Genomic DNA, 16,750 nt, shown 5'->3' on the forward strand with positions numbered 1-16,750 from the left:
TGTAATGTAAATAAGACAACACTGAAAATCAGACAAAATTTGTTTAAATGTTTATGGTTGACTAACAACTATTAAGACTAGAAATTTGATCGGTTGAGTCTGCCTCTGTTTCCATGGTTATATGATCATCTACTTGGAACCATGACCTAGGGACCTGGATAGGTCCAATTCTGTTTCCTTGGAAACTGATTAAGTGATATTAGTAAATCCCTACACCAGTGCCAAATATAATGTGAAGTGCATGCCCTAGTACCCTGTAGTGTTTAACAGTTGAGTGTGTTATACAATATTCAATGTCACAATGTTTGGTTGAAGTGTATGCTTATACAAGCACTAAGACTGGACCAGCAGCTCATTCTGTACTTTTTCTTCTATTTAACAGTTCAAGTGCTTTACAAAATTTGATACAAAGATACTGTTTGTTTTATTGATAGTTCTAACACGACTCCTTTCCAAAGTGTGTTTTGATTGGATACAGATCATGTTTTAATTCCATTTCATTTTATAATATTTTATGAAATCAACTATAGAACCATGACTCAAATGAGTTGTGCCCAGCCCACCACACACGTAAGTTGATTTATTACGGAAACCTTAATTTAATCGGTGTGTTCCAGTGAAATCCCTAATCATAAAGGAATCTTTTCACATTTATGAATATAACAGTGTTGTATGAAATTTTATACAACATTCAAAATTCACAGAAATAATCAATTAACTATATTGAGCTTGTCAGGTATGCTGACCGGATTTATAAGAACCTGGCCAAAATAGTTTGTCTCATCAACAAACAGATTGAGAATGCACTGCAGTTTGGGCAAGGCCAAATACCATGCAGAAAAAATCTCAAAGGCTTTCTCTATGATTTACTTAATAGTTGTAGCTAGGAAAATGTTTGTTTTTTTAAATACGAACATAGTATACTACATGTAGCTAGAATGGAGATATATAGTATGTTGTTTTTTAGTCTATACTAGCAATTAGGACAAGAAATATGGTTAAAGTTCTCAACCTATAGGTCTTAAGTTCTTACTAAATCTCGTCATCTTTTTGCAGTATTGACATGAAAAACAACATAAATTTTCCCAAAATAAATAAAAAATCAAATCTTCAGCAGGTATAATTAACTAGATCTTTAAAAAAAAAAAAGCTTTTGTACACAGTATCTTCACATAATACCACTATTATCTCTATCATTGGTCGCGGTAGACCTCTGCACCAACAGTAAACTGGGCAAGAACCAAATATCATAGCAGTCAGTGGGGATGTTGTCAGAGATTAATTGAGCTGTTTCAGCCAACACTGATATGTATATAAGAAATATTCATAGTAAATTTATTACAGTACCCATCAATAGATTGTGAGAGGTTACTTTGATCAGTAATTAAATCATCCCTTAACAGTAATGATTGAACGATTTTTGTGTAAATCATCTACAGTTTTAGTGTACATTTTCCTTTCTTTTGGAACAAAAGATAAGAAAATATTCAATATGTCATATGTGATATCAATAACCTTAAAAAGGACAAGCATGTGCTGAAAGACATAATCATACTGATAGGATTCAGAGAGGATGATTTATCTACATATATCACTGGGGATAGGACTGATTGAAAATCCCTCTTCCTTCGAGTGTTCTGGAGGTTCAGGGTAACATGTGAGTGTTTTGGAAGTTCAGGGTAACATGTGAGTGTTTGGATAGTTCAGAGTCACATGAGTGTTTGGGAAGTTCAGAGTCACATGAATGTTTGGGAAAATCATCACTGGAGTGAATGGTATTGTTTGCCTGGACAAACTCTTAGCTGAATGAGATTCCCTGCCAATATTCTTTTATAATGTTCTCATCTGTTATCAAGTGTATCACTTGTTCCTTAACTCATAGTCTTGTGTATCAACCATTTTCATTCTGAACGTTTTAACTTATTTTTCTGACAATTTTCTATCCACAGTTTTGTTTAATGTGTGGGTAAAGAAAGGGCATGACTTTTTTTACTTCGTATGTTCTTTTTGAAAAGATTATTTTATAAATGATATATATATAGTGTTTTAATTATTTATTTACAAATTTAAGAAGGGGGGGACATTGGTGATACATAATTGTAAACCTGGTACACCACTTCAATAGTAATTATACTATGGCCCCCAGATTCAATGTTAGTGAACGAATGACTTTACAGTAACAAACAAACTGCCTAACCAAACACCTGTAAACATCAAAACAAGCCCGCTTACTCTTTCAATGAGCTATTCCACTATATGGTCAAGGTGGCTGAATAAAAAGTGCTTCCTTATGATAAGGAATTTCAATTTTTACTTTATATTTCATTGAAAGTGTTTTCCCCTGATAACAATTTAGAACATTACATGAAGCAGGAGAAGATAAACTGTTGAGATATAGGTGTAGGACTAGAATATACATCATGATTTCATAACAACGCCTCTTGAGGGCTTCATGCTGGGGTGAAGTCCCGATTACATATCCATAATCCATCGCTTAAAGTGCAATAATTGTGTTCTGAGAAGATTGCAATAGTTACCAATAATGTAGTTAATCATATCATGTTATATGTTATTATCAGAATTAACCTTTTATCTACAATTGTCCTGCTCTGCCTATAATGTGTTTAATATAAACTGGACAATTTGTTTTAAAGTTTATCAACATTCAAAATTCGCTAAACAGATTTCATCTTTTGTAGAAAAGCTTTTAGATAATTATGTAGTTTATGACCTCTTTACTTTTACTATCTATTACCATTTGTTTGACATTCAAAATAATGTATAGCAATTGATTTGGAATATTAACTAAGAATATCAAAGAACTTCAATGCATCCAAAAGAGTTCCATAATTAAAAAAGAGCTTTGAATAATATAAGTTAAACAAGAATACTTGCATTATAAGCAGTCAAGTTATTCAAATTGGTTTAAGGTTTCAAGGGAGGTAACTATAACAGGAAATCACAGGTAAAAACTATGGTAGTATATTTCATCAAGGGAGACAACTCATAACCCAATCAACGATTTAATAGCTATAGGTGAGGTAGGATTTATCCTACGGGAAATTCTAGTGCAAATCACAGGTGTCTTGTATCATATCCCTCCTGTCCTTGTTACTTTATACAAATCATATTATTTGTAAGGTAGGATATACCCAAGGGGGAATAACTAGATGTATGGAAGCATACCTCACTTTAGGGAGATAACTCTGATGTAAAATATACAAATATAATGTGTGAGGTATATATACACACATAATGTTTTGAGATAAACATATACTTATATGGGTAAATGATACAAAAATCACAAATTTAATTATGTTTGAGGTAGAACAGACCCTTATTGGACGCATATTTAATATTACCTTGGTCATCACAGATCAAATGTGTGAGGTAGGATACATCTGTATCGGGGTAACTAATACAAAGCACAGATACAATTAAGGATATTCCGTCTTTGCGTATTGCAGAGTTATCTTCTCTTGAGAGCAGGTATTGCTTTTTACGTCATTGGTTTGTGTGAGAAAAGTATGTTGTTTTCTCAAAAATTGATGACGTTACTCTCACAAACAAATGACGTAACAATCAATACCTGCTCTCAAGAGAAGATAACTCTGCAATACGCAATGACGGAATACTACAGATAAAATGAAGGATATACTACATAGACAGAACAACATCTGGTTTGATGAAAACAATTGCATTTTGTGTTAATAGTTTTACAACAACAAAGATTACAAAGTTTGACAGATAGTATTTATAACATTTATAATGAAAATGATTTTATTATAAAAAAAATAGTCGCAGCATAAATTGATAGAACACAATGTGGTTGGAGTACCACGGCCGAAGCCCCACTCTTCTCTCTATAGTGGATCTCTCTATAGTGGATGTGGATCTCTCTGTAGTGGATCTCTCTACAGTGGAGGAAAAGAATGACACATATTTTTGGTATGTTCCAAGACCTGTTGCACATTATTTTTTTAACCAATATTTGATGAAACCAGGCCTAGATTTCTAGAAAACAAAGTTCAATATCCACAATTACTATTGGTTGACAATAAGTTGTGTATATTTGTTAATGACATTTTGTTGGATTTTGTTTTGTTTTTGAAATGTTTATGCATCGGGTATTTTTTGTGGGAAGTGATAGTTGTAATTTGCAAATTCATGGAACATGTGAGGAAACACAATGTTTCATGTTAAATCATTGAATACACAAAAGTAAAACATGTTTAAATCATGATAGGCATGTGGGGAAATGTTTAAATGATTTAAAACTAGGGGAAATAGGCAATGTACATTGTATAAATCATGGAAAACATTGGGAAATATTCAGAGTTTAAATCCTGAAACACCAGGAGAAATACACCATGTTTTCCTCATGATAGACCTGGGGAAAACATTATTTTAATCATACAACACAAAGGGAAAATGTATAAAATGAAATGGGCATGACATTTTATTTACCAGGTTATGTTTTTAATTTATACAATAACTTCCATGAAGACATGACACAAACTGATATATTCCGACCTGTATTTTTGACTGGTCCCATTTTTTCACAGGTGTTTTTACAACTGGCCTGGTGTCCTAAGTGAGGACCACTTGGTGTGTCCAGCGACAGCAACAAGTTTTGCTATGCTTTTAACAGTATGAATTGTCAGCTTTTACAATGAGATAATAACTCACACATCCGAACAACTTACGGAAATTGGTGTTTTTTACGAGTTAATGTAATAAATATATAATGGGCAATTAAATATTTAAAAATAAATGATGTTTTACACAATTGCAGCAGAAGAAAAACATGCACTACATTTGAAACAGCGTAATCGTCGTCTAGTTGTTACATCGGTAGCAAACTGTTCAATTGCTTTTTAACTTTGATTCAAAAAATAATATATCTGTAGAAATTTGTTCTGAATTCGTTAGTTACACCATTTTTTTCTGCTGAATTAAAAAAAAAAATACAGTATATTAACCAAAGGTTACCTGTGGCCTTTTAAGAGGTGAGCAATGCAAGGATATAAGATAAATGTCTTGTTTTGCACTTCCGATGATGATGATTGGGATGTCGTAGCATTTTTACACTATAGAAGGTATTCGGATGTATCTTCTAAAACTACTTGGAAATCACTCGTTCTTCTTGTGGGAATTTTAATTTTTGATTGGGGGGAGGTGGGTGAACCACGACCTTTAGGCCCTGTGAAAACATCTGACTTATTTAAGAAAGACAAATGCTTGCATTGCAGGTCATAGATAAAATCCGCTAAAGTGCAGTTATTTTTAACAGCAAGTTTTGCTTTTAGATATTAAACCTACCCATGTTAAAAATAAAAATAATATGAGTTTTGTCTTATTATAAAATGTTGAAAGTTATAACAATTTTAAATACATGTTGATATTTAACTCATTTCTTAAAACCAAATAACTTGTAAACAAGTGTGTGATACCAGAAGGCTGTATTAGCCATGTTGTGTACTTCTTTTGCCACGGACGTCGACCTACTAGTGGGAAACACCAGGCTTACATAGGCTATGTCTTTACCCCTTCTCGTGTGGGTAACAGAAGTCCTCCTTGGACTAAGGCTTTACCAACCCTACACGAGACAATATTTGTTTCTTGTTAAGTGGGAAACATCAGCTCCAACTATAAGTTAAACTCGCAATAGTGTGAGGAAAACTGGTCCTTCCTGGACAAAGTTTTATCTTACCATTAAGCGGGACACACCTGTCCTCCCAGGACAAAGTTTTATCTTACCATTAAGTGGGACACACCTGTCCTCCCAGGGCAAAGTTGTATCACAAAGTTGTGTATTTGTCAATTTTTTCATTACTGTAGGTGGAATGTGAGAACCATTGTGATCATCCGTATAGAGTTTTAGACATTCCAGTATGATAAATAAAATATTATGTTTTTTACACAATGATTGCTGTTGTTTCGTTTTTGTCACATTATTCAAACACAAGTTGTATATTCTAGTTTTTTTTGTTGTGATTCATACATTTGATAGGATATTATTGGACCTGACAGGGCAGCCTCTAACTCAATGTCGATATGAGAAATACATTGCAATATACTTAGAATTTGATTTGTGTACAAGAAGCTTTGTGAGCATTATCCTCAAAAGTCTAGGAGTTACACTCACTTACATTTTCTGCACCCCCGGGATATGTCATGGCAAAATTTTAAGTTCAAAGCTAGCCATTTGATTTGTTCTCAAATAATAAAACTGACTAATGGCTAGATCTAATGCCTGTCATTTGAAGATAACGGAGAAGAGACACCCGACTTCAAAGCTAGTCGATTTTACCGTTCACTGCCACAAGATTCATCTGATGTACACCAAATGACCAAACGAGTCTAGTATCATGTACAAGTTGGCATGCAGAGCCTTCGATTTTGTCATGACATTCCAGGGGTGCTGACTGCAACTGAGCGAATCACCTGGAGCTTCTTGAACGAGTGAACCTCTTCATTTCAGATGTTCTCTTCAAAATGTATCCGAACGTTTTCTCGGAATAAAATACTGTATGTAATAAAACAGCAGGTTTATATTAATCATATTATCGTATAAGGTTATTCTGAGTAAGTTTGTTTCTGCGATTTAAATGAAGATGTTTAATAAGATAATGTATCTTTTGACTGGCAAAAATGTTTGCTTTATGCAGCTAGCTAGCTCAATAAGCCCTTCCACCAAATGGTTACTAGGGAAATATAGCCATTTAAAATAAACAGAAAGATTTAGAAAAAAAATAATGTATGAATGCATCTTATACGATTTCATTTACAGACTGAAATGTAAATTGTGACGGTAGGAAATACAAATGTGCCCAGAGGTGAAATATGTCCATTTCGTCTATTACGAACTGTTTGATACTAAATGCCAAACAGATAAAAAAAAAATAACAATTATAAGTGTATATGTACATAAAACACTTTTTATAATGTCACATGTTAACAACTTTTGACTACCTGTTACTACCAGATCGGGAACATCGGCTGTGGCAGTTTATAACTGCAGATGCATACAAGATGTTGGTGCATTCACTTGTTACCTCTCGTTTGAACTATAGTAATGCCCTGCTCTTTGGTTTATCTGACATACTAACTAGTCATTTGCAGAGGGTCCAGAACACTGCAGCATGGCTGGTTACTCGTACTCGAAAGAGAGCACTTTAACCTGTGCTATATTCATTGCATTAGTTACATGTACGATACAGGTCGCACTACAAACTTTTGGTGTACACATACAAGGCACCGAGTATTTACAGGAGATTGTTACCCTACACAAGCCGCCACGATCACTGCAGTCAGAGACAGGTTGTGACTTGTTGTGTGCCCCAATTCCGTCTTTACGTATTGCAGAGTTATCTTCTCTTGTGAGCAGGTAATGATTGTTACCTAATTGGTTTGTGAGAGTAACGTCATAAATTTTTGATAAAACGACGTATTTTTCTCACACAAACCAATGACGTAACAATCAATACCTGCTCACAAGAGAAGACAACTCTTCAATACGCAAAGACGGAATATGTCGTACTGTGACCTATGGAAATTGGTGCTTTGGGAGGGTTTGGCCATGTTGTAGAATAGTCCGAATTATTCTGACGTTTTATCGACTATTTTTATATCGGTCTGTCGTTGATTAACGTCAGAACTCCGACCCTCTATAATATGCGGGAAATAATGTTTCTAAAATATCAGTTTGAAGTGCGACCCGGCGCGGGTCGCACTTCAAACTGATATTTTAGAAACAAATCATCACTTTCAAACACATGTCCCACATTCATCTAAAATTTTGTAAATCACTGTAAGGGCTCAAGAGAAGTACACCTTTTATATGGTTTATGGAGATCTAAGTACTTGTATGTATACATTACCTATTTCAGTGAAAACCAGAATGATAACGTATTGGTCACAAACGATTTATTCCAAAGAATGTCAATTTAATGTTAGTATGTATAATTTGCTGTCATAATCAACTTTATGGTAATAATGCAGTCCCATATATAAGTTATATTCAACAAATATTGAATGAACTGATGAATTTCAAACATGTACTACCTTGAAAACACTATGTGCATTTATAAGAAAAATCTTTAATGATATTTGTCCTCCTTGATATGAATTATTTGAATAACAATGTTAAGATTGTGCTTGTGTGACTTACCCAATGAAGAACTGTATTGTAAATTATTTTGTAAATATGTTTCTCTTTACTTTGTATTGTAAAGAGAATATTTGACAGGTAGGAAGATGCCGTGTGGTAATAATTGATTTTTTTTATCAGCTGGCGAGCCATGTAAAGCAGCACGATATAGATGATAGACATTTCACCGCACAGTGTTACTTTTTCTTTTCCTTGGGAACAAATGTCTCTTAATTCCCCTACCTGCATTAGCCTGTCGTTTCAATTTTATTCATGTTTTCGAGATAAGAAAATTGTTCTCGTGACAAACCCTAAAAGTAAAAAAATATTGTGATACCTTGTAAGTGTTTTACCTCATATACATCTCCAGCACACACACACACATACATAGGGAGATATTAGCCAGGTGGCATATATGCTAATTGTATTGATTGTATAAATTTTATATCTGTGTACTGTAAATCGCTTTAGAATGACTTATGTTAGCTAGCTAGAGCGCTATAATCAAATGCTGCATATTATTATTATTACGATTATCACAGGTGTTGGTTGAAGTATAGGGTCATCTCGTATTACAGGACTTAATAAGATCGTGTGCAACATCTAGCTGGATGTCCATGCAGATTGGAAAGAAACCCAAGCATTATATACTCGGGCTATAGACAATAATTTGGCAGATATTTGCCTCGTCATTGGGATAAGTAAAATATGAACAGGTGAGAACTTAGAATCCTCAAACTTTGTTTTGGCATGATGTAGTAATGATGTAACAATTCTTTAAGAAAGAGAAGATTTAGAAAATAATTTCAGACGCCGCCGGCATAATTTGACCACACAGTTCTTACAAATTGAACAGCAAGACAAATGGATCCTCCAAATGCACAAGACCAACAGGTATCTCCTTCGCATCATACTTACCTGCTAGGTTGAATAACTACATATGGCTAACTCCACTTTCGCAATAATTACCCGCCAAGAATAAAACATTAACGCTCCCCTGGTCATGCCTATGATTGGTCCCTCGCGCATGCGCAACCATCTTTTTTCTTGGCGGCCATTTTCAATAGCTGCCTTTCCACATTGCATTCGCATATTTCGCCATTTATACAAGTAAGTGTGTTATTTTGTCGTGTCTATTGTAGCGGAAGCCTGTTAGAGGGTTCCGCTGATTGTTTAAAGTCGTTTTTGATCGGTATCGATCTTTATTTACGTACATATTATTAATTTGCCGTTCGTGGTTTACCGCGACTCGTGTCCACGTGGGACCGGCATGGCATGTCTTCGAGATCCAAGAAGTCAGACCCTGGTAAAGGGTCAAATACGACTACTTGCGACTCTAACGATCCTGGTAAAGGGTCAAAGAACTCACATAGTTCTGAGAACCGGGAGAAGGTGTCTCCCGACACAGAATCGACCGAGGGTTACTCGGCATCTAAGGGGTCAGATTCGCCATCTAAATCGGCGAAGATTACACGGTCTACGACTGCGAGTATTATAAGTACGAAAGGCAAGGGGATGACTAAGTCTGTTGTACTTAACCTCATTCAGGGGGAGTTAAAGAGCTTCAAGGATGATATCGGGAGCATGATTAGAGAAGCTATGTCTGCCCCGGTTCCTGCTCCGGCTACCGCCACGAGTGTCGGTCCGGTCCAAAACGAGGATACACTTGATTTGGAGGATTTTGATGATTCCGTCTCCTATGGGGGTTCCCCTTCTAAGAAACGTGTGTGGATTGAGGAACAGAGGTCATCAGTTGGTATGAGTTCTCAGTACACTAGACCACTCACTCATACCTCTCATACCATTACTGGTGTGTCAGCCGAGACAGACTCGGTGAGCGGTAGCTCTGATAATGGAAATGAGTTTCCCCAGGATAGAGATACTCCCAAGGACTCGGGTCCTTCCTTACCGGCTGAGGGCCTTCTGATTAACTCGTGGAAAGAGATTGATATTTTTTTTCCAAGTTTGCCTCGTTTTAATCGAGACATAGGTCTCAATATAGGTGGCCTGAATCAGACTTTGACATGTTTGGAAAGGTTCCAGAAGTAGACGCGGCAGTGTCTACATACATTCAGTCGGTTACCCAGAAGGGCAAGATGTCTGGTAAGAGTGATCTACACCCAAAGAATGCTCACAAGGATAATACCTTTGTGTCCATAGACCAGTCACTAAGAAATCAGCAGAGAGCTATTTCCCATGCATCTTACATATTAACAGCACTTTCTAAAGGGCTGAAGGGTGAGACGGGTACGTCTGACGAGACCATATCCCAACTCCTGGGTAGTCTAGCTGCTACGCTATCAGATGTCGGTGATTTGTCAGTCAGGGCTTCCTCTAGGTGTGTCCTAGCAAGAAGGAATTTATACCTAGACGCTATGCAGATATTTGACAGAAACACTCGCGGTGAACTGTCGAAGGTCCCTCCGGCTGGAGGTTTACTATTTAATAACAAGGTGCAGCAGATCACACACCAGTCATCTGAGTTAATCAGAGACGTCAGAGAGACGGCACGAACTTTGAGTAATGTCCAACGGTCAGGTCCAGGCAAGAGACCGGCTATGGCTACTGCTACTAACAAGTCAGAGGACTCCAGGTCAGGTTCTGATAAGAAATTCAGACGCCTAGACAGCGGTAGGGGTCGTGGGTTTGTTTCCCCACTAGCTAATCAGTACAGTCAGAAATCTTCAACATACAATAAGGACAAACGAGGAGCCTCTAGTTTTCCCCTCAATAAGGCCTCAAACTCCTATAGAGGGAGAGGACGGGGTCAGCAACAGAACCCCTAGGAATCACACCCTCAGTCCTCCCATGATAGTCCCATTACAGGAGATACCAGTAGGGGGGAGACTTCTCCATTTTGTGAGAGCTTGGGAGGAGATAACCACAGAAAAATTTGTGTTGGGAGTAGTATCGAAGGGATACAAAGTAGAGTTCAGTCAAACACCGCCCTTGTCAGAGGCTATGAAGTTCACCAGTGTTCCATCAAACAAACAGAAAGCTCAGGTACTCGTAACGGAGATCGAGGCCCTTCTTGTAAAAGGGGCAATAGTAGAACTGGGATCAAACCCAGGACCGGGATTTTACAACACCCTTTTTGTTGTCCCCAAGAAGAGTGGGGGGTTCAGACCCATCCTAAATTTAAAACCGCTAAATCAGTTTGTGAGATACCAACATTTCAAGATGGAAAATCTAAGATCTATTATCCTAGCCTTAAACAAGGGCGATTGGGCAGCGTCGATAGACTTAACAGACGCATACTTACATATCCCTATTCATGTAGAAAGTCAGAGATATCTAAGATTTGCATTCCAGGGAAGAGCTTACCAGTTCGTAGCTCTCCCTTTCGGAATCTCTTCAGGACCAAGGGTATTTGTCAAGATAATCTCGGTAGTACTAGGTCATCTGAGGAGTCAGAGGTTCCATCCTCATGCATACCTGGACGATTGGCTTCTTCGAGAACAACTCCGAGAAAAGTTATTCTCGGCAGTTCAGAGCACGATACCACTGCTAACCAGGTTAGGTTTTCTTCCGAACTGGCTGAAGTCTCAGCTTTACCCTACTCAGGATTTCCAATACATCGGAGCCTGTTTCCGTCTAGACCTAGGGCTGGTCTTTCCTCCAAGGGAAAGAATCTTAACACTAAGAAAACTGTTCTCCATAGTAGAGCAGAGGGAGAGTATTCAAGTACGGTATGTGCTTCAGATCCTGGGTCTGATGAACTCATGCATAGAGGTCATACCATGGGCAAGACTACACATGAGACCCATTCAGCTTTTTCTCCTTTATCATTGGAGACCCAAGACGAAAGACATATATGCTCTCATCCCAGTCAACAAGTTGTTAACAGAGTCCTTCCTTTGGTGGAGAGGGGAGACAACAGTGTTCAGAGGCAGAACACTGACGGACAGATCAGTAGATTTAGTCCTAACTACCGATGCGTCGGGAGAGGGCTGGGGGGCCCACATAGAGAATTTGAGGATCTCAGGGAGATGGGGTCCACAAGAGATATCGAGAGATATCAACTGGAAGGAACTGAAAGCAGTTCAATTAGCAATTACGCAGATTCGTCAACTAGTACAAGGAAGGAAGGTTCTGGTACAGTCGGACAACTCAACAGTAGTAACATACATAAACAAGCAGGGGGGAACTCATTCTCCAGGACTTTGTATGTTAACCTGGAGACTTCTCCAATTCTGTATAACAGAAAAGATAGAACTAAAGTCAATACACATACCAGGCAGGTTAAACCTGACTGCAGATGCTCTATCCAGGAGGTCTCAGATCATTCCAACAGAATGGACTCTTCAGAAACAGATACTGAACCAGGTATTTTATTTTTGGAGAGAACCTCAGATAGATCTGTTCGCCTCAAAACTAAATCATCAGTTGCCTGTATACATGTCTCCAGTCCCAGACAGCCAGGCTTTGGCTGTAGATGCTCTAGCTCAGAATTGGACAGGAATGTATGCTTATGCATATCCTCCAATATCCCTAGTAGCACGGGTGATCAGGAAGGTCCGTCAGGAACACATGACCTTGATCTTAATAGCACCATTCTGGGAGAGACAAGCATGGTTTCCAGACCTAATAGATCTGCTGATAGAGCACCCAATCAGATTACCTCTGAGGGAGGACATAATCAAGCAGCCTCACAACGGCTGGCTTCATCCATCCCCAGACATACTGAAGTTGACTGCATGGAAGCTGTCAGGAGACAGTATAGTGAGGAAGGATTTTCAAGAGCTGTTGCAAACAGAGCAGTTGAGGCTAGACGACCTAGCACATATCAGACATACAATGCTAAGCTGAACCTATATTCAAAATGGGCAGCAGAGAAGAGGTTTGACCCTTTTTCAGCAACTGTAGCTCAGATTGCTGATTTCATGGAGTATCTTTTTTCAGTTAAGAATCTCCAGGTTCGTACTATACAAGGTTATAGATCAGCTATTTCATTAATCCATCCCGGCTGGAATGGAGTTAAAGTGGGTAACCACCCAAGATTAGAAAAGCTGTTGAAGGCCTACTTTAATAGTAGACCTTCTAAGAGAAAGTTATCTCCTACTTGGAGTCTCACACTTGTGTTAAATATGTTAATGAAGGCTCCGTTTGAGCCTCTCATCCATGTTCCGTTAAAGTTTTTAACATTGAAAACTGTGTTTTTAGTTGCAATTTCTTCAGGTAGAAGAAGAAGCGGGTTACAGGCCCTGTGTTGTAAGGAGGGCCATATCAGATGGGATCAGACAGGTGTAGCCTTGATTCCACATCCTGGTTTTTTGGCAAAGAATGATTCTTTGTCATATGTTTCAAAGCGTATTTTTCTTCCAAAGATGGCTAGTTTGTCATCAGTTGAGGAGGACAGGTTAGTTTGCCCGTGTAGGGCTTTGAGTCAATACCTTTTAAGAACCAAGAAGTTCAGAAAGGGGGTAGAACAGTTGTTTGTTACTTACAAGGATAACTTGTGTCATGCTGCTTCAAGAGACATAATTTCAAGATGGATTGTTCAGACTATCGAGAGATGTAATAAAGAGTCCACAGACACAGATTTTTCTATGGCAAAGGCTCATGATACAAGGAGTCTATCGACCTCCATGGCCTTATTTAAAGGCATTTCAATGGAGGAGATCATGGAGGCTGCATCCTGGAAGTCAGAGTCAACATTTACCAATCATTATCTAAAAAACATGAGTCAAGAGACCGGCAGGTTTGCTCGAGCTGTATTGACATCAGAAAGAAGACAGTGATTTGACTTCGGGATCTTGGGGTGAGTATAATTATATTGATTTTTGAAACCCCCACCTCCTATTCAAGCTTTGGATTTTTGAAGTAGCCATATGTAGTTATTCAACCTAGCAGGTAAGTATGATGCGAAGGAGATTACACCCTTTCTGTATGGAGAGGGTTATCTCCGAGCATCATACTTACCTGCTAGGTAACCCGCCCTCCTCCCCAGGGTTTCATCTTCTGATAGATAACAAATTCTGGCCTTCAAAAGATGGTTGCGCATGCGCGAGGGACCAGTCATAGGCATGACCAGGGGAGCGTTAATTTTTTATTCTTGGCGGGTAATTATTGCGAAAATGGAGTTAGCCATATGTAGTTATTCAACCTAGCAGGTAAGTATGATGCTCGGAGATAACCCTCTCTATACAGAAAGGGTGTAATCTGAGGAGAAACCGAAGCTAATCGTCAAAGAACAGAGCATAAGACCATTGCCGTCACAATATATCTCTCTATATATATGAACAACCCGAACTACCAGATTGGATAGTATCGCACTGAAGCACAGGTACTAGCCTCGTCTGTCAATACACCTATACTATAATCAAGTATAATATAGGTGTATTGACAGACGAGGCTAGTACCTGTGACTGAAGTGTTTAAATAGACGGTTTGGAACATAACAATGACTGGCAAAGACCAGAACAAGCAAGAGAGTGAGCATTTATTCTGAATGAAGAAAACAAATGCCTGTAAATAACAGTTTGAATTACCTCTGACTGGACATTAGTCAGACGTGAGGGTTTATGAAAGGAAATATGATATCTCATTCCTTTTTTGATTCAACAATTTGCAATTTTACAATGTACCCTCAAAACACACCCACAGCAGGCGAGAATTGCTTCGTATATACAGTGAATTTGAAAATTAACAAAATCAAAGAAGTCTTGCTTGACTAAGTTTATTTCTCATCGCTTTTTAAATTGTTGCTTAACGGGTTTTTTTTCACAAGCTATCATGTATCAATTGACGGATCGTTGTTTTCACACCAGAATAATCTGGAGTTTCCCAAGGAGAAAATAAAATAAAAAAGACAAAGGAAAAAGGGATGGTATTTATTCATTTTTACTTTTCACAGTTGTCTCACTGTATGGATAAAAGGTAATCTCGTATCGTTGGTTAGTCCCGTGGGAGCTTTACAAATGACATGATTCCGTGTCACTGACACCGATAATATCTGAGTGGAAATGTATTATTAAATGCTTGGCATGTTTTTGTTTTGTTCACATCTACTCCAAGTCCGACGGAGGCGGATCTCTAATATCAAATTAAAACGATGCCAATATGGAAAATGAGAACTTTACGTGTCACCGACAGTGACAGTGATAGATGGAAAAATAAATTATAACTGTCTGTCTCTAGTTTACACCTACTCCCTGTGCAACAGTTGGTCGCACTCTTAGTTTCATGAGACAGATCATCATTATCAATTAAAATAAATGCGCATTTGGAAATATATTTTTTGTAGAAAATAAAAATTCACAAACAAATATTTAAAGTGAAGCAGGAGGAATTTTAGAATTCGTGTACATGTGATGACAAGACCTTTTTGAGTTTTCCCTCCCCTAGTTTGACATTAAGAAGTATTACATTGCGCTAACCTTCATTTTGTTAATATTTATCGATGATCTTTAAATGATGCCGTACGTACGTCGGTAGGAAGATGGTCGGGGAGCTTTATAAAATAGTAAATATATAGATGTTAATCAATTAACAGCACAGTATACAAATGGTTTGACGTGAGAACAATTGTCACTTCCTTCGATACCTTCATCTGCAGTAGCCTGTCGATTTTATGAAATATTTGTTCTCACGACAAACCATGAATAGCTAAAACTCAGGTGTGATACTTTTAAGTGTTACATCTTGTATCATATATATATATTGCATTACATATCATTGATATCATTGATCATATGATATTATATATAATTTTTCCAGTCCGTAAACCACTCCGAAAAGCACTCCGAAAACCAGTCCGTAAACTACTCCAAAAACCACTTCGTAAACTACTCCGAAAACCAGTCCGTAAACCACTCCGTAAACCACTCCGAAAACCACTCTGTAAACCACTCCGAAAACGATCATTGTTACATTCATCATGTTACCGTCATCTGCAGGGTAACGCTCTCAGCCGAGACGATTGTGTTGAAGATCGGCGTTACATGTTATCTCCTTAGTAGCGCTTTTAGTCGTGGCAACTGTCTCGTAGGTCCGACGTCTTTCCCAGGTAGCGCTCTTAGTCGAGGCGACTATATCTTAGGTCAGGTTTTTACAGGTTATAGCGGAAAATAATTAAAGGGGACTATCTCGTAGACCGCGAGTCATCCCCATGGTATTACTCTTGGCCAAGACAACTGCTCCATTAACTAAGTGTTAACTGTCAGGCTCCGTATTGCGCTCCCACCGTGGCGACTATCTAAGAAACGGAGTGTTTCTGTTAGTCTCCGGAGAGCGCTACCAGCCGCATCCTCGATATCCAGGGGTTACGCTCACTTTCGCTTTCTGCACCCCTGGAATATGTCATATTAGAATCGAAGGCTCAATGTGCGCCGTCTTGTGGATGAGACGAGAAGGCTAGTTTGATCCGTTGATGTTAAGTAAAAGAAACTCGCGGTCGCGTAACGGTAAAACTTATTGGCTTTGAAGTCGGGCGCCGCTCCTCTGTTATCTACAAAGGACAAGTATCAGCTTAGTGATTGGTCAGGTTTGTTTTTACCTGACACCAATCAAATAGCTAGTCGCGTGCCTTCAATTTTGCTATGACATATTCCAGGGGTGCAGAGAGCAAAATTGAACGTAACCCCTGGAAATCGAGGA

Source organism: Mizuhopecten yessoensis, unplaced genomic scaffold (assembly GCF_002113885.1).
Source record: "Mizuhopecten yessoensis strain PY_sf001 unplaced genomic scaffold, ASM211388v2 scaffold6671, whole genome shotgun sequence".
Classification (NCBI taxonomy): domain Eukaryota; kingdom Metazoa; phylum Mollusca; class Bivalvia; order Pectinida; family Pectinidae; genus Mizuhopecten; species Mizuhopecten yessoensis.